We start from the raw sequence: 20,886 nt of genomic DNA, 5'->3' as shown, positions 1-20,886 counted from the left end.
CAAACTTTCATTCGAATCAAAAATACTCATGTTTTGTCATTTGTCGATTTCATTTGGAATTACTCATGGAATAAATGTTAACATGTGTACAGAAAATATGATAGAATAAAGACAGCCCTAAATCGAACAATTCCTTCCTCGAGTTCTGCTCTTATCAACACATTCGGCGATACGTTTTTATTGGTATAGTAGGTATAGGAGTGCGTTTCACCACATTTAAATCCATTTCCAGTTTCGAACAAAAATACCGCTAGCCCAAACATCAAATGGACTAACAGCTCTTATCACTATGTAATTGTAAAACATATGGGAATTTATTTGCAAAATTTTCCCTTTTTCCTTCCGATTTTTCCGAAAATTTTCAATTGTCATGTTTGGTTGGAATATTTTTGATTGAAATATGTGTAATATTTTTATGGGACCCCCTCTCCAATCCAGAGCAGGGAGGGGTGTCATACCATTATAGAAACATTTCTCATACCCAAAGAGTTATGCAGAAGTTTGTGTTTCATTTGTATGACAGCCCCCCCCCCCACCTTAGAGAGGTGGGAGGGGGGGGGGGGGGTGGAGAGTCTAACCATCATAGAAACATTTATTGCAACCTTAAAACCTCAATATGCTCAATTTGGTTTCATTTGCTTGATTAACTCTCGAGTAATGCAGAAATTTGTGTTTCATTTGTATGGCAGCCCTCCCCTTAGAGAGGGGGGTGGAGAGTCTAACCATCGTAGAAACATTTATTGCACCCTGGAACCATCACATGCAAAATTTGGTTTCATTTGCTTGATGAATTCTCGAGTAATGCAGAAATTTGTGTTTCATTTGTATGGCCGCCCCTTTACTGATTCAGAATCTGTTCGATTTTTTTTTGTTTCAGATAACCAGAAGGACTGGAATCGTGTACGCCATGGTACAATTTTTTTAACCCTCTCACTTTATCAGCTTGTAACTATTCTAATCATGATTATTTTTGTTTTGTTGTTAAAAACAAGACAAACAAATAATTATATCATGGATAGCAAACATGTTTATTTTTTGGAGCTCAAAAAAACGTCCGAAATTCGTGCCTCTATACTAGAATACTCCCTTAACTGGACATCGTAAGGCACATTACACGCATATAATACTCACTCAAAGATTCGAATAGTCAACATTTTCGGGGTCGAAAAAAGTCAAAATGGATTCTTTGCTGATAATTTCTCCTCATGCTTTTTTTTTTGTTTCAGATGGTTTCAACGTCTTTATGATCCGTACAAATTCATCACAATCGTTTCAGATCCTGCCATGTGTTCCACAAGGATATAAAATTATAAAAATGTTCTACTTCTGTCGATACTTAGCCATCCATTATTGGTGTGTACACCTGCATCTCGCCGCAGTTGGTTTTGTCCTGCAGACAGCTATCTTGCTCGCCAAATGAGCTATATTTGGTCCCTCCTCCCATCGCATTAGACGACGGAAGAGGGAGGGAAGCAGCACAGCACACCGAATGCGAGACACATGGTTTGATCGGATCAGTTGAGAAATAGCGGAAAATCCCTCGCCAAATGCATGCGATGAACGATGCAACGATGCACCTGTTTGAATTCGGAGTCGGGTAGCCGGGAGGGAACACCGGCAGGGGGTAGTCTTTAGCGATGAAGCGAGAAGAAAACCGAGGACCGGAATAGGTCAGCGCTAAATATGTGCCACTATTAAACCACCCAGTGCTAGAAATTTACGTAGCTGAAGATGTTCGTTTTGTACCGGTGTGAAATAAAGTTGAAATATTACCTGAAATAGCGGATATGAATACGATGCAACAACTTTCTTCTACAAATAGAGCATATGCTAACAATTATTTTTGGGGGTAACTATTTTTTTTCTGAGTAGCACAGAATAAACTGACCGCTGCTAAATGCCACGTGATGATGAAGTGTGAAAACGTCTTTCTCAATTATTCATGAAATATTGGCACCATTTCGTTGCGGCTGCTGTTGATGAAAGCATATGAAAGCAGATTTTCTGATTCACTGCACGAGCTGAAATTAGTCACAGTCAAAACGTATCCTCCAGGTTTCAATGCTTCGACCAACCTCCCCGTCTTGTGTTTCGTTATCGGTTCAGATCCAAGTTTGAATACAGTTTACACAAACTATCTTTTGTTTAGAAACATATTTTCCATATGGTTCACCCCATTTTCCAGAATGTTTATCAACAAACGAACTGAACGAGTGTGTTTACCCGAAAAGCAGAAGAGAGAGGAAGGGTACTTTTCCGATCGTTCTCCAAACTCGACAAAGCAAAACTATCAATGACAGCTGGTTCACACTTGGATCCATTTGTGTTTGAAAAACCGCATCAAAACATCTTTCAGAACTATACGCTTGCCGGAATGGACCGTCTGATCTTTGACTTGCCCCGTTTCGTTTTGCGTCCTCTGCGTCCTGTCTACGACACATCGGTGGAAGTGTGCAGTTTATTCCACATGTGCACTTCTCGTATAATAAAACAAAAATAATACAGGAAATCTGAGAAAAAAACGTCCGCACCAAGCTGGTTTGTGGCATTCTGGAAGATAACACGATATGATGGAAACGTGGTCAACTGTAAGTTCTGTCATGTGTGTTCTCCAACTTTCTTTTCGCACTGACACGCGGTAGTCTACAAAGACACATCAGAGATGTTATTTTTATCATATTTGAGATTTGATCTTTCAAAGTTAACTGATGGTTCCAAAAATATTTTTTTACCTTTTTCCCCTTAAAATGATTTTTTTCCAAAAATCATAACATTTGAATTATTTGACCGATTTAGATGGTGAGGTTTTTACATAACAAATAACACATTTTTACAAAATCAGAAAGGTGTTATTTTTGGTTTTTGGGTTATGGTTTTTCTAAGTAGGGGAAAAGGGGGGGAATTTGGACCACCTAAGCAAATCGCCTAATATTTCCAAACCAATAGGTCTAAATAAAAAATGTCACATTGTATACTGAGCTACACTTGCTTTCTCTCAATAAATAATGTTGAATCATTATAAAGCTTCAATCTACCAAATATATCATAAAATAAAAGAGATAATTTTTGGACATTAAAACTTGATGCGGGGTGATTTGGACCGTCTGTAGGGTGATTTGGTCCAGTGTATGTTTCATCGAAAAAACATACTTATGTTTATGTAAAGTATTTTGGGATAATGTTACAATCAGTAACAATGTTTTGGGATCGATACCAGGGGCCTTGGCCAGATTCCAGACAAGAAAAGTTGGATTGACACCATCTCGAATTCTGCATGAATCTTTTCACTGTTGTTCGAGCATTTTCAAACATATTTGATGCTTGGTCAAAGAAAATCCATTCTCGATGGCCTACGTTGCTCTTTCAAGTTCCTCCTTCTTCCAACGTTGTCTCTTTTTGTAATTCAACGGCATCTGGAATCAATTAGACCAAAGAAAGGTATCAAATCTGTAGGGCCAATTCACCCCATAAAAACGTGTCCATGTCACCCCACACAACATGCAAAAATTAAAATGCAATTACCTTCATTTATTGTTATCAAACTTACAGTTTAGCTGCATCAAATTGTTCCTCTTCTGTAGGCGAACAGAACTTCACTGAACAATACACGAAAAGTTTTTTTAATTAGCGGGAAAAACCTTAAATCACTATCGGAAAACTCACATTTTTTGACGATCAAAGTGCTTGCTGTATTTATGCTACCGTTTCTCTCTACTTGTGAAGTTTTACTAAAGTTTTTTTACTTTAGGTACATACGGTTTAACAATAGAAGGAGCGGGATGAGTTATCTTATTGATACTAATGTTTTTATTTTTTCACCAACTAATCAGTAAGCAAATTAAATTGAAAATAATACTGACTGATTATTTCCCAGACATCGATTACTAATCGAAAAAACAATTTTAGCCGTTATCCGAACGTTTTCATTCCATGGCAGTTCGAGAGATTTTCCAACACGGGAAGACCCTAGACCAGGGGTTCTCAAACTGTTTTGGGTAATAGACCCATTTTCCAGAATGAAGTGATACCATAGATCCCTATAATCAAATTTCTTTAAAAATCAGAATATTTACCAATTTGAAAACTGTGCGGTTGATGAAATGAGAAAACATGACATTATTTTCTCATTAAAATTGAACATAATAAATGTATACATGAACTTCAGTAATTATCAAGTGTAATTAAGAATTTATACAAATTACTTACAAATACTAAAGTAAGTAATTAATTTTTGGAACTAACTTTAAAATCGCAAAGATAAAAATATGTTCCCGAGAGACGCATTCAAAAACTATGGGTGGGTTATACCTAAAATAAAATCGCAAGGTTGACGTAGGACTACCGTTGCCTCAGTAGTCATTTAGGTGTGTTGATTAAATTATTCATTAAACCAGTGATTGAATGAAACAATTCCCGAATACAAATGCACACAAATCCCAATATAGGTCAATTCATGCATTGTGATAGATTACTTTCTCCGTTGCAAGTCGTATGGCATGATACCTTGTTCATTTTATTCATTTCTCGTGGACTTCCAAAATATGTGAACGCTAGAATGGCTAAACGATCAATGTATTTTACATTTCCCTCTGAATTTATTGCACATCCCAAGTGTACGTACTTTTTTTTATCACATTTATTTATTTATCAGGCTCATTAGCATTATCTGTAACAGAGCCGGGTTTTTATCGTGTACATGTACATATGTATATGTTGCTATAAATTGTAAATTACACAGTAGTAGTAGTAGCCATTTAGGCGTTAGATGTTCTGTTCCATTACATTATGATAAATTACACTGTAGTAGCCATTTAGGCGTAAGGGTATTCTTTCTGTTCTTCCATTGTTCAGCAGACCGGACAGCGGAGACAGTTGATATTGATCATTGTTGGGTTATTTATAGAACAGCAGCCCGATGTTTCTTGCAGAGCAGAGCAGTTGTATGGATGAATCGATCTTTGTTCCACCGTTGATCGATCTCCATAGCTGATGATGGTTGCGTGGACGTAGTTATTCTATAACAACACAAAGATGGTCAATTGAGGGCCCTGAGTTTGAACTCACGATCGATCGCTTAGTAAGCGAACGCGTAACCAAGTGGCTACTGTGTACGTACTTCTCGAACCGCAAACTTGCTTGATTGATTGTGCTTCAGGCACTCAGTTTTAATTTTGACAAGTAAGTTTAACGCATGTTGTTCAATCGACATTATCGACGTTATCGCAGCAAATTGGTATCAACATTTTGCCAAACAGCATACGTAGAAGTTCAGTGAGCTGAAGATATCAGAGGATATCTTCGAATAACCGAGCCAAAGCATTGTGTTCATACCGCTGTTGGAGTCTGCACATATTCTCGAGGATAAAGATGCATGCGGGTACAAAAGTACCCGAATCTTGCATCTATTTCGCAATGCCGATTTCCCCTGGCTCATTGGTTTTGAAATCTGTGTTGAGGAAACTTATTCCGATCTTCAGAAAAGTATGCGAATACAAAAATACCCGCACCTTGCATCAAATTAATGTAGTGAATGAACCTGGTGACTTTCTACCAATATATCTAAATCCAGTTTAATATTGGTGAGTTGAATCATTAAATCTCCGCGTTCGAACGGTTTCTTTGTTTATCTTTATTATATTAGGCTGTCAAAAAAGTCCTGCGGTATTTCCGCGAGGTGTCGTTGTAAGCGCGTAGTTCTAGTTGTATTATTTGTATCGAGTCATACTATAGCTTGTTGGAAAGGTATTTTTGCGCGCTATAATATAGTCCTGGACAGTGTTTTGTTTGGTTAAGTCGTTCGTGAGTTATAGTGTCGCAAATATGGAGCAAAATAAAGAGAAAATCCGACATATTTTACAGTACTACTATGACAAAGGCAAAAATGCATCTCAAGCTGCCAATAAAATTTGTGCAGTTTATGGACCCGGTACAGTTTCCATTTCCACCGCACAACGATGGTTTCAACGTTTTCGTTCTGGTGTAGAGGTCGTCGAAGATGCGCCACGCTCCGGAAGGCCTGTCGTCGAAAATTGCGACAAAATCGCTGAATTAGCCGAGAAAGACCGGCATAGTAGCAGCCGTAGCATCGGCCAAGAGCTGGGGATAAGTCATCCAGTGCTTGGAAATATCTGTATCACATCAATCTTTTTAGCTGAATTTCCGGCCACATTCGATCATTATACCATTGCATTCGGGATACCGAAAATGAACCAACGCCAAACCTCACAATCACAGCAAGCCACTCACAGTTGATTCATCCAGATTTTTTCATTCTGTTTTTCGTTCTGTTCTGCGTTCACGGAATGTGAGCAAAACAATATATCCCTAGTTTTGTCATTCATTGACATTAACATACCAGTTCATTCACTATCAGCATCGTTCTCGGACACTGACGAAACGGATAAATTTGTTGAGGAAGATAAGAAAGTACAGAATGCTCATAATAGTGACAATAAATTAAATTGTTCAAGCATGCAAGGTTTCCGTCTCAGTTAAATTGCTTTCATTTTACATAGTGAATATGCAGTTCCAAATCCACTTGTCAGAAATGCTTCAAAAGAAGAATTCCGATGTAAAAAATACCGTCTTGACTCAAATTTCAAACATTTAATTCTTTTTAAATTCTGAACACACGAACATAAAATGGTGGTGTCCAAGACACGACCGCAATGGGAATATTTCGAGCTTCCTTTTGCAAACGGATCAAACTATGCTATAGGATTAGTGGATGAAATCGCCAACATCCAGCTTTGGCTGACACAGTTTGCATTCGCTGGTTGGATCGATTCTGCAGAATGCCCCCTCGCCGTCCAAGCCTAAGCAATCCTTAGCTGTGAGTGTGCATGCAGATCTTGCTCTTTTGTTGACATTTCCGCTTGCGCCACCGATTTGCGTTGCCCTTTCGGAGTAACTTCAAAAACAATTGAATAAGCAAGGCACTGACTCAATGAGAAAATCACACACATATCGGGATACTGAAAATGAACAGTCACAACATTCCTGACAATTCAATGGCCATGAATAAATGTGAATGAATTCTCATGACTCGAGCTTTGAGGAAAGCTCAGAGAGCACAGAATGAATATTAATGAACACAGTTGTAAATTTGTTTGCCGTCGAATGAATGACAGTAGCATCGACAAGCAAAATAAACGCGTTACACTGATAAAAATATATTTTCAATGTTGCTTAACAAGCTCAATATTTCCAAGCTCTGAAGTCATCAAACCGTTATTAACCATTTGAAGAAGCTTGGATTCACAAAGAAACTCGATGTATGGGTGTCACACACGTTGACGCAAAAAAACATCTTTGACCGTATCGATGCATGTGAATCGCTGCTGAATCGCAACAAAATCGACCCGTTTCTGAAGCGGATGGTGACTGGCGATGAAAAGTGGGTCACTTACGACAACGTGAAGCGCAAACGGTCGTGGTCGAAGCCCGCTGAAGCGGCTCAGACGGTGGCCAAGCCCTCATTAACGGCCAGGAAGGTTCTGCTGTATGTTTGGTGGGATTGTCAAGGAATAATCTATTATGAGCTGCTTCCCTATGGCCAAACGCTCAATTCGGACCTGTACTGCCAACAACTGGACCGCTTGAAGGTAGCACTCATGAAGAAGATGCCATCTTTGATAAACAGAGGCTGCATTGTCTTCCATCAGGACAACGCCAGGCCACACACTTCTTTGGTGACGCGCCAGAAGCTCCGGGAGCTCGGATGGGAGGCTCTTTTGCATCCGCCGTATAGTCCGGACCTTGCACCAAGTGACTACCACCTGTTTTTGTCAATGGCGAACGAGCTAGGTAGTCAGAAGTTAGCCACAAAAGAGGCCTGTGAAAATTGGCTATCATAGTTTTTTGCCACGCGTCGTCGCGTATTAGATTGATTGAAATAAGGATCAGCAAGACATACTCCATCGGGCAGATTCCACGAAGTAATATGGAAACTATGTTGTGGTAATTTCAGAGTGATGCGTGGCAGTACGAAGAACTTGATCTCCGTAGTAGTGAATGATGAATCTTGTGAATGAACCTTTGCTATCACGGCTTGTTTAGCTATTGTTAGCGAATCTCCAACTCCTTTAACGGGTAAATTTTCTCGACAACGTTTGAAGTCAAGCTTTTGGGAAATGTTTTCGGAAATTAAACAAATTTGAGAACCGTTGTCTAATAACGCACGGATTAGAATTGTGTTTCCGTTGCGATCACTGAGTTTGATCAATGCAGTTGACAAAATTGCAGTGTTTGGATTACGTTGAGTGTTGTACAATGTAGCGGTGTGGTGGATGGTAGTTGGTGTGGCAGTGGAAGGTGGCAAGCGCTCATGTGGTAGAGTGTTGTGTGAAACTGGCGTATGCTGTGAATGCTGTTGGTCTGTAATAACACTTCGTCATTTCGTCTCTGAACGATGTCATTGCTCAAAGTCGTTTTCAGTACATAGTACGTACCAAATATTTTGTAGCTTATTTTACTACGCATTTTTGTAAATGTATGTACTAGTTGTTTCAGGTATGTTCACGGATCTACTAATTGATAAACTTGCATGTAGTCACTATTGTATAGAAAATTTGCATTAGACATCAATCAGCGTAAAAACCGAAAACAAAGAAAACCGAATATTCATAATTTTAGGTCACAAGAGGTCGGTGTTAAGTCATAGGGGACCAAGTCGCAAAATTAGAAATTTCCAGTTATTGATTGAATTAGGTTAAGTATGTTGTAAGGTACATACCACATTTATCAGATCTGAAAAATCAAGCGTACAGCACTTATTTTGAATGATCAATGAAATCCTTTATATCAACTAGCTTCAAGCTTTTCGAAATCATGGAAATGTCACTTCTGGTCTGACTTAACACCGACCAAGTATCCTAAAGTAATAGAAAAAATGCTACGCGTAACTAAATATCTCTTAAATTATTTTTCAATCACTTCATTTTAGTTCACATTATTAGGTTGTGTGATCACGTTGTAATTTCTTGAATTAAATTAGTCGATGAGTTGCTTGGACTTGAATTTGATCATGACTTCATTCGTTCTACTAAAATATTAGTCATTATTATAACAAGTTGCCCCACGTAATACAACTTAAACAGTATCAAGAAAGTTTCAAATAAGAACTTGTGTTCATTAATAGGGGTCGATTTTTAGACCTCGTCGACCCCCAAAATAAATTTTCGTTTGTGTCGACCCCTTGGAAACCGAAATAGACCCCAAGGGGACGGTATCGACCGCTTTGAGAAACCCTGCCCTAGACCGATCGGGTATTGAACCCAATACCTATGTCAGTATTAGCCAAGAATTGACAAGGGGATTCTCGCTTTATCATATTCCCAGCCACGGTCTGCAAATGCAATCTTATTTGAGTTCTAGCAGCTGAGTAAACCTAAGCCTGATTCCAGCCGATACTTCAGCCCCTACATTCAGCTTGGAATATAAACGTACCAACCTGTATTTACAATGAGATCTGCCACAACACAGAAAAATCTCGTTATGATGAATTTACCTAGCTTCACTTCTTGGAATGCTTTTATTTATTCGAGAGAAAATGTTTTTGTTCAAGTTCAATCTCATGTTTCTCTATGTGTGCCAACGCGCGCGGTTTAAAACTTTTGTTTAATGTTACTTTTGAGTGTGCGACTAAAGAAGAAAAAAAAATTGCAAAATTAAACAAATAAATAAGCATACCATCATCATCATACTCTGGAGATAAGGAACACAAGTATCCGTAATGACTTCGTCATCTTACTTGCTCACATTAATTAACATTGATTATATACAGGGTTAAAATGGATGGGTTATATCTATGATATATCCGCAAGGTTGACGTGGGACCTTAGCTTAGCAATTATTTGTTTGTATTGTTTGTATTGTAAATTCTTGTTTGAATGAAACAAGTTCCGAATTCAATTGAATTCAACATATTTGATTTGGGAGTAAAAAGAATAAACAAACGTCATGGAAGGGCAATTCATGCATTGTGATAGATTATGTTCTTCGTTACAAGTAAATTTAATGACAGTCCTTTTACGTTTGGTATGATGCCGAGGACATAATTTGTAAATGGAAGAATTATCGAACGATTATTTTATTTTGCGTTTTTCCTCTGAAGTTTGCATCTCTCAAGTGTACGTACTTCTCAAAGCGAATTTGCTTGAAACTTGAAAGTTCATCTAGCGTCCGGCGTCTGCACGATTTTTCCAGGTTCCTAAGTTTAGAAGATCATGTTAGGGAAACATATTCAAGTCTACACAATGGTAAGCGAGTACAAAAGTACTTGTAATTTGCACTTATTTGCAAAGCCCATTTGCCCAGAAACCTTGGTTTTGAAGTCTGTGTTGGGGAAACACATTTCAGTGAGAACAAAAATGGCCTAACTTGCTTGAATTTCCAATGCTAATTTCCCCACGCTATATGGATTTGAAGTCTGTGTTAAGGAAAAAACATTTCAGTAGGAACAAAAATATCCCCAACCTGCATGAATTTGCAATGGCAATTTCCTCCAGACACCTTGGTTTTGAAATATCTTCTAGGGAACATATTTCGGTGGGAACAAATGCTCCCCCTACTTTCATGTGTTTGCAATGCCGATTTCCCCAGCACCTTGGTTCTGAAGTCTGTGTTGGGGAAACACATTTCATTCGGAACAAAAATACCCCCGACTTGCATGAATTTGCAATGCCGATTTCTCCAACGCTGCATGGTTTTTAAGTCTGTGTTAGGGAACATTTTTCGATGAGAACAAAAGTCTCCCTTCTTCCATGTATTTGCAATGCCGATTTCCCCAAGGCTGCTTGGTTTTGATGGCTTCCCCAAGTTAGGGCGTTTAGATAACGCATGACATTTTACAGTTATTCCATTGTTTATCTAATGAAAAACAACATTTTATTAATTGCGATAGAAGCGTGGAAATATTCCCTATCAATTGATGCAAACATTCTTCCGATCCAGTAAGAAATGTTCGAGTTATAAGCATTCGAAATCTTTCATTTTTTTCTGCATGTTCTGTGTTTAGGTTTTCATTTTACCCCCTCATATATTCCGGTTAGACGTAGTCCCACGTCAAACATCCAAATCATGCTAAATCAAACTCTTTACAAATACTACGGAACATTCGAAGGCTTGTTCCTGTCTTTGCTTCATTAGATAATGTGTTGTAGACCAGACATTCGAAAGTTCATGATTCTGAGGTCATTCGTTCGTCTTGTATTATATCGGTGCATATCTCTTCCATACGTTATCGTCTTCTGTAGATAGTTCGGTGTCATAACGTGAACATAAGCGTGCAATATTTAATAAGCTGTCCCACTAACATCAATTGCAGGCATAAATCTCCGTGGAGTTAGTCGATCACATCTCAATATCAGACGCATCGCCCTGTTTTGCACAATTTGCATTCTTTGCATTTGCCTCTAATTTGCGGGAAATGGCAAAGATGCACAATAATCAAAATGTGAATTGATCAGTGCCTTGTAGATCGTGATTTTACCTTCAAAGGTCACGAATCGATTAATTCTACAAAGTACTCCATATTTTTTATTTCTCTTTTAATGTCACCATTTCTCTCTAAATTCAACCTAAATGAAATAAGGTTAGGAATAGACTTGGCAAATGATATCGAAATACAAACCATCGATAAATAAGAATCTTTTTTGAATAAATAGAAAAGAAGAGAAGAGGTTGGGTAAGCCTTAGAGTAGTGCGGGGCAAAGGTGCGCATTGGCCATTCTGAAGCAAACGAGCATAAAATTTCGACAACAGTGTAGACGTTTGATACATTATTACACTAGCAGCTCACACATATAAAAAAGATACATTTCATGAAAGTGGCAAAAAGTTATGAGGTAAAAAGAGTTTTGCGATGTTTTGATCTAATTTTTTCAGTTTTGGAGATGACGATTTACTTACCTCAAATAACTGGAAAGTTCGAAACTATACTGTCAAGAAAACCTTCATTCTAAAGGGTGTGTCACATCAAATTGCATCACGGAAAAAACGCTGTAGAAATTTAATTTTTAGGAATTATATCTTCAGCTTTCGCTTATAATCAGATAAGAGTGTATAGATCACGTTGGCCATGCTTCACTGTCAATTTTTCGTAAATTTGGAAAAATGTCGTCGAACGAAAAAGAGCGTCGTGAATTAATCCTGTGCACTCATTTCGAGAATCCGAAGTTGTCACATCGGGACATCGGTAAGATGCTGGGAATCGTCCAATCCACGGTCAGCAGAGTACTAAAACGATACTTCGAGAACCTAACCATCGACCGGAAGGTGAAGAACGGCAAAAATGGATGCTCCGTCAGTGAAAAAGATCACAAGCGCGTAGTTAAGCAGTTTAGACGTGATCCGAGAAGTTCGGTCCGGGATGTCGCCAATAAGCTGAATTTGTCCAGTTCATTCGTCCAGCGGACCAAGCAGCGGGAGAGCCTGCGTACATACAAGGTTCAGAAGGCTCCTAACCGCGACGAAAGGCAAAACATGGTGGGGAAGACGCGAGCCCGGAAGCTGTACACCGAAATGCTGACGAAGCCGCATTGCCTGGTAATGGACGACGAAACCTACGTCAAAGTGGACTTTCGTCAGCTGCCGGGCCTGTTGTTCTTCTCCGCAGAGGACAAATTCAGCGTTCCGGAGGAGATTCGCAAGCAGAAACTATCCAAGTTTGCCAAAAAGTACATGGTGTGGCAAGCGATCTGCTCTTGCGGAAAGCGGAGCGCCCCCTTCGTGATGACCGGCACGGTAAACGGGCAGGTTTACCTTAAGGAGTGCCTACAGAAGCGCTTACTACCACTATTGAAGCAGCACGAGGGCCCGACCATCTTCTGGCCGGATCTCGCTTCGTGCCACTATTCAAAGGACGTGTTGGAGTGGTACGAAGCCAACGGGGTCACCTTCGTGCCAAAGGAAATTAACCCGCCCAACGCGCCGGAGCTTCGCCCAATAGAGAAATATTGGGCGATTATGAAGGAGGCCCTCCGAAAGTTGTCAAATCGGAGGCGGACTTCAAGAGAAAATGGATTTCTGTTAAAAAAAAACTACAACCTGACGTTGTACAGAACCTTATGGACGGGGTAAAGAGGAAGGTGCGAGCATACGGGCTTGGGCTCGAAGTATGAATAAAAAGAAAATGCCAAAAGTTGTTTAATTTTTTTATTTTACTGTCTAAAATTTTCAAAAGGATCGGTCTACTGGGCGAATTTCTACAGCGTTTTTTCCGTGATGCAATTTGATGTGACACACCCTTTATAGTAGATGATAGTGCGCATTCGTTTTTGTGAAAAATTTCAAGAGCTTTTTTATAAAATTCGATTAGTTCAAAAATTGCTTGCGGGGCAAAGGTGCGCAGTGGCTATGGTGCGAAAGTTCGCACCAGAGTTTTGCTCTGAAAAAAAATTTCGAAATGTTTTCAACCACATTTTTGACGGGACCTTCAAGAAGGAAACTGATTTGAAGAAATGCACTCCAGAAATGCTCAAATGGTCCGACAGAGGCTTCGGGAGGGATTCTTGAAGCGTCGGATTGCGGGAGACCTCGATATTTCTGAATCAGCTCTGAGGAAGAGGCTCATATCAGAAAGTGATTTAAGACTCGAATCTTCTTTTATTGACATTTCTACTTCTGCTGGGATGTGTCAGCGAGCACCTAGGGCGGTTCGGATAGGTATTTACGAGTGAGCAGTCTGAGGATCTTGCGAACTGGCGTTTGATTTTGCGAAAGCCAACAACCTCCAGCACGAATTCAACCAAGTTGCGAAACAGGCAGTAAGAGATTTCGATTCTAATTTCATGGGGAACCATCGTCTGTCTCTTCGAACCCCACAACAGTACAACGAAGCATCAGCGCTCCAAGGCAAAGCGTCGGAATCCTCAGAACCGAAATCCAAGATGAGGAAAATTGAAATCAATTTCAAATGAAAAATGTTTTTATTTTCACCATGCATTCAATTCAATAACGGTTATGTTTCATTTATGTTTATGTTTTCACAATAAACTTCAAATAAATATTGTTTTTTCCAACAGTGAGTTTCAAATAAATCAAGTGAAGGTAACTATGTATTTATAAACTTGATCTATATAAATAAAAATGATCTGGTGTCCGTTCCTCACGATTTAACTTAAGAAGGGAGAAAAAAAATATATACCGCGAGTATAGATTACGTTCATAGAAATTATTTTATTTTAGTGTTCGAAATAATATATATATATATATCAATATATCAATTGTGGTTGGGACGAGGTTCGCCGGGTCAGTTAGTGTGTTAATAAAAACGAATTCTGTTTCAAATGTTGGACATTTTCGAATATCTTATTGTCAGTCTCCTCCCTCCCAAAAATCTCCGCGTAGTATGTTCGATCATAACATCCACTCTCCTCACCCATAAAAAACCATAGAACACCCGTCTCCTGCCTACTGGACGGTGCCTACAATCTCTAATAATGATGCTTCTCCCGCTTCTGATGATAAAGCTTTGATTTTTGGTACAAGTTATCTCAGAAGTTCAATTCAATAAGTGCGCACCTTTGCCCCCACTATGGGGAACTTCAATTGTATCTTTGGAAACTCATGTTTTCAAAAGTTTAAAAGCAGTTTCTTACAGTTCAATATACTGGTTTTCGAAATAACTGGCCAAATGTTTTATAAAAATGTGTTTTTCCATGTTTTTTACTGAAAATAAAGCAAGCCGAAAAGTAGAACATTTTTATCGATGCGGGTATAATGGACATGTAGTGGGGAGGATATAGACAGTGTTCATAATATGCGAAGCGTAGAGGTTTATCGCTCGCGAGAGGAATAATTTCACTCTCACTCAGTGTTTGTGCGTCCAGTAACTGCAATATAAAAGCAATATAAAAAAGAGTTCAATATTAGAGGCGAATGCAAAGTTTAAAGCCTCTTAAAAACAAAGAAAGAGAGAAAGAAAGTTCAATATTCTTTCCTTCACTTTCCATCATGCATTGGATGTGATTATGGATGTGACTGTCCATTTCAACTATACCGTTTGAGTAAGAGGTACTGAAGGTTTACATTTTACGGGTTATACCCTCCGTGTCAGAGATATTGGAGTCTGAAGAAGGTACATACGTTTGGAACATTATACTTCCAGTTTGAGGATTGATCATGTACTGATTCCACTACATAGGCTTGTTGCATAATGGGGTGATTCAAATCGTGTCCCTTCTGTGCAAAGACAATGAAGTTTGTGATTGATTTTATATTCAGTACTAGCTGACCCGGCAAACTTCGTCCCGCCTAAAATTTGTTTTTTTGTTATCAATACCTTCAAACATTCACGTTTTCTTACTAAGCGCAAGTTCACGAGTCCAATCGCATTCATTGATTGATCTTCTAATCGACCCCGTTGAATTCACCTTTTACTAAAAAATTCCTAGTACTTCAACCAATACTCATCATTACATGGAATAAATGTTTTATACAGAAAATATGATAGAATAAAGGCAGACCCTTCCCCTGTACTCCCCTTAGAGAGGGGGGAGGAGTGTCTATTCACCTTAGAAACGTTTCGTGCCCCCTAAAATCTTCACATGTCAAATTTGTTTCCGTTTGCTTGATAAGTTTTCGAGTTATGCAGAAATTTGTTTTTCATTTGTATGTGGCTGTCAGAAAATAGGTACCTTGCTGGTGGTATCGGTTCTGAAGGAATGCGGTGTCGTAGAACGAATTCCAATGAATATTTTGAAACTTTAGGACAATACCTAAAGCGTTACATACAAAAATTCAAGAAAATTCGAAAAATTTCCAAAACTGCGATAATTTTTGTTAAAAATGAGATATTTTTCATGAAAAATCTCTAAATATAATTTTTTTAAAAATCGAAAAAATGAGATATCAAAAAAATGGCTTTGTAACGCCTTAGATAATTCATTTTTACATGCTGATAAAAAATTTCAAATCGGTTGAGTAGATCCTAAGATATCGATACCACAAGTTGAAATAACATGGTTTCGAGAGAAACACGTTTAAAAATTCATACAACAATACTATATTGGCTGCAACTTTCCAAGGAAATCAAATATCGAAAAATCCTTTTAGGACAACATTTCTGAGGGCATAAGATTCCCAAAAAGGCAAAAAAAACAAAAATTCATTTTTTTTTATTTTCTAGACCGGGGTCCCCCTTTAAGGGCTTTTCACTGTGGATACATCACTAAATTCCTGAGACCAAAGAACAAGCTAATGTACTTGTTGTACTCAGTGAAAAGTTCAATTAATGGATTAATGGAAATGAGCATAACACTCAGGAATTTATACCCTAAATATTGCAAAATAAAAAAAAACTTATAAAACTTATAATTTTACTTTAACAATATCTTTGTGTCAGATGTTTTCTGTGTTAAATTTCAACATATTCGATTCGCAACGATTGATCTTCATTGCTCTCTCTGCATTGCTTTGCAGACGATCCAAAATCTATCGTAGCATTATCTCATCTCTGGGATTTGTAGCTTTTCAGAAAGACAAAAACACTGTGCTGTCATGGTGCGGAGATACCGACATGTGCATTCGGAGGTCGAATACTTGATGCTGTTTAGCAGATAAAGTTTGGTTTGAATCTGGTACACACATTTTTTTGTCTACCATTCTTGAATTATCAACAGTGAAATACAATTTCAAATATCGGAAATGGAAAATTCGACTGAAATATTCAACGTATCGTAACCAATATTCAGAAAACATACGCTGCGCTGCGCTTGAGTTCAGTTTTCATCAGCGCGCGTTTATAACAAACACGTGTTCTCTCTTAGCACGGAGTGTACCAAATCCATAAACAAGACAGCGCCGAATGAACACAGCGTATTATTCAGTTGCTAAACATCGCTTCTCACTTGTGTGACGCGCGCCTCATTTTACACGCACGCACATCAAATTCTATCGCCCGTTTCGTTTTCGCTCATTCTAAGCAAAGCATAAAAACAACAGTACGCCCCCATACCAACCGTATGTGCTTGTGTGGAGAAAAATAACTCAACAGAGAAGCAAACCAGATTCAAGCGCGGTGTAAGACAGATGTAGAATTACGGCGCAAAACTCGGTGTAGCATTCTTACCAACATAGTCTTGTTTTGATCTAGCAAAAGAGTTCAGCTTGAAACAAATCTTATTTTACTCCGCAGCATAGGTTTGAATAGTTTTGAACATGTCAACGTTTGTCTGGAAAGTGCACACTCAATCTAGAAATAATCGCAAAAATTCGAAACAGACAAAGCACTAGGAATATTTACTCCATTATTTACCTTATCATCTAGATATTAAATGAAGCTAATTACATCTTATCTCCTACATTTTCTCTATCTCTCGGCAAAATTACATCTCCAACGATCCCAAGAATATAATTCTTAAAGGAAGAATTAACAACTTATACACCTAAATTAGCGTTGGCAGAAACCATTTCATCTTCGGCAGAAAAAATGCTTTTTCGTGTACTGAAGGGTGAAATGAACAAATAAAAGTACCTTTTTCAAAAACCTTAAAATATTTGTACGTATGGAAGCAGACATCCCTTTCTCTGTGACTGAACGTCAACTTGGGATTGTACCCAAACAAAAAGTTCAAACGATGTCAACGGGGATTGAGCTAAGGCCGGCTGAAATGCAAGGCTGTTTTACACGACGACGCTATCCACATAGCCACTGGTGCTATTGCATAAATGCGTGATAATATTACATCTCATTATAAAATGAAGTTGGAAAGTGTTTTTCTAAGAGTAAAAAGGAGAGCATGAACATGAATCTACAGGGTCTTTCAGACTAAACGCTCACGCAAAAAAAAATCGATTAGCTCCTTATAAATTTTTTTTTTCGCTCCGTCGATGGTAACACTGCATTCTCCATTTCGGGACGATGATATTCGGCTACTTTTTCAGTCTGATCGGATGGTTTTTAGTGTCAAGATGTACAATTTACAAGAACGTGTATTTTTAGTGAAATCGTATTACTCGAGCAACCGAAGCCTTAATGAAACTTTGTCATCTTATGGTAAGAATTTTAACATTTCGTTTGCCGATATACAGCTCTTCAGTGCAAAATTATCGCACGCACCCTGTATATGCTGCAAACAGATTTAAATTTGGTGATTTTTGAGAATATCTTTCAAGATGGACTTCGAAAAAAACGTTTCAATTTATCCTGGTGTACCTTAGATTGAGTAAAAAGGAGATAATCTTCGCTCTAACGCTCTAATCTAACGAAACCCCAATCTAGACATTGTTTATGACTAGAATTTCAGGAGATGATTACTTTCAAACTACATCGTGGCCTGTATCCAAAAAGCCACAACAAATTGATATGGCCTGAAAATGTACAGAAGCTGGGTTCATCATCACCGAAAGCAGTGACTTGACTCCTTCACCTACCACATCGAGTCTCACTCGATGTGTAACTCGTGCACTTGCATATCATAGGGCGCTAGAACACCCAGTAGAGTGATGAAATTATTCGATGTGTGACGAAGCGTTTGCATTTGATCCGCTCTTTTGGAAATTAAATCGTCAATTGCAAAAAAATGAGTAAGGAGAATGAGTTGCCGGAACTGATACCGAATAGCCAGGTGGTTCCAATCAAAATAATAAAAAAAAAATCAAACAATAAACAAACGTCTAAATTCTAAAGGTGATTTAAGCGCTTGGTTTTTAATGCACAAATAAACACAGGAAATTGTAAAAAATATGCAATTCATTATTGATACTAAATTTTAGTATTCCTTGATGAATTACTCACCAAATTCATTGCGCAATAGGTCCATCGTTTCGTGTGCTATGTGGAGATTCTGCTGTATATACAGTGATAGACATTCGTTTAGCCGCACTTGAAAAAAAACTTGAAACACTTACAAAACAACTAGTCCTTTTTATCGGGATACTTATTTGCTGTAGTGATAGTATATTTAAGTCACTTTTATTGAAATGACGTGCGTCACAATCACACATACACAAGGCGGCATCGGTGGATATAAACGTTCAAACGGCGTTTTTTCCGAGACATACGTTTAGCCGCAGGGCATAAAAATCGAGTTTTCGCATATTCACCAAGCCGTTATCTGTGTTTTTTGAAAAAAAAATACTTGGGAATGTTCAATTTACAAGATAAATATTAGATGCGCAACGTAAGAAGTTGGTCAGATTAGTGATTTACGTTGAATTTAAAGGAATGGCGAAAGGTATTCTATTGACGGAAGAGGGGCGGAAAATAAAGATATTCAGTGAGAAAAAGTTTTCTAATCGTTCGATCGTAACAAAAATTGGTCTATCTGAGAAAGTGGTACGGAATTTCTTTAAATAGTGCCAGAAATATGGGTTATAACAACCAACAAATGGGAACACCAAAGTTACTTTGCGTCTTAAAGGTCGAATAAGACACGAAGCAACCAGGAAACGATGTACTACTCATAAATTAAGGCAGAATCGGTTGTTCCAGTAACGAAGAGGCATATTGCGCGCATCTTGAATGAGTCAGCAAACATCATGTGGAAGAAACCTCAAGGGAAGCCGAAACTGACCGCCACCCATAAGCAGAACCATCTCATTTGCGCCCGGCAATACATGGAATGGAAACTAGAATGGAGAAATGTTGTATTTTCCGGCGAAAAAAGTTCAATTTAGATGGTCCGGACTGTTACAGTTGCTATTGGTACAATTTAAGTCAATGGCATGTCGTGAGATCGAAGCGAAACTTTTAGGGGGGAAGTTTGACAGTGTAGGGAGCCGTTTCCTATCACAGCAAGCTTCTCATTTGTTTCATTTTCACTCGAATGAACTCCGAAAAATATCTTCAATTACTGGAGGACGTTATGATTGGCCATATTGAGAATAACGCTACTGAGGATGTCGTTTTTCAGCAGGATTATGCATAGATCCACGTTTCCAAGCAATCGAAGGCATGGTTTGCCGAGAAGGACATTCCGCTTCTTGAATGACCTGCTGGCAGTCGATTGCAATCCCATAGAGAACCTATGGAGAATCTTGGCCGAGATGGTCTATGCAAACGGATGACAATTTGACAACATTTCCAGTCTCAAGGCAGTAATTCAGGAATGTTGGGCTATAATCAATATGGCAACACTTTAAAAGCTGTCTGACTCGATGCCAAATCGAGTTTTCAAAGTGATCCGAAATGGAGGAGGACATGCTAAATACTAGCTCCGATTGGACTCAAAATTTGCCGCACAAATTTTCTTTTATTGAAATTTTAGAATGTGGCTAAACGAATGTCCACCCTGATTCCACATATTTGAATTACTTAGAAAACAAAAAGTGAATTTATACTTTTTTTTAGAATGAATTCGATGAAAATAAACAATAATCGTCTTTTATGAGCAAAACTGTACAAAGAATTGACTTATTTTTAAAAATATTGAGGAAAAATAGGGTGCGGCTAAACGAATGTCTACCACTGTACCGATTCTTTTCAACCTGTAAACGCCTCAAACTTTTGATTATTTTCTTCCGGACTTTCCGGACAACTCAATAACCAGATATGTATAGAAATTGGTTACACTATCTAAAATTTTGACAAAGAGCAAATATCAAACCGAATTTTTATTCAAATGCGAATCCAGGGAACCCTTGGATGGTCTCAGGTTCTTGTGACGTACCTTATCTGACTCTACCACCCGTCAAATTTAAATTCAGGTGAGTAATATAGAAGTAGGGTTTTCAATCATTTCTAAACCATGTTTTCCATAAATGTTCGGTTGTTTTCCGTTGAAATCATAAGAATATTTTTAAGAACTCGAAAAACTATTTCATATCATCTGTCGCGTAGTAACGAGCGTTACATCTAATCATTTCACACAGAAGCGCGCTAAATACCAGGGGTTAGACATCAATTGAATATAGGCTACCCAAAATCAAAATCAATATGGCGTC

This window comes from Toxorhynchites rutilus, chromosome 3 (genome assembly GCF_029784135.1).
Source record: "Toxorhynchites rutilus septentrionalis strain SRP chromosome 3, ASM2978413v1, whole genome shotgun sequence".
Classification (NCBI taxonomy): domain Eukaryota; kingdom Metazoa; phylum Arthropoda; class Insecta; order Diptera; family Culicidae; genus Toxorhynchites; species Toxorhynchites rutilus.
This window is presented reverse-complemented; position numbering follows the sequence as displayed.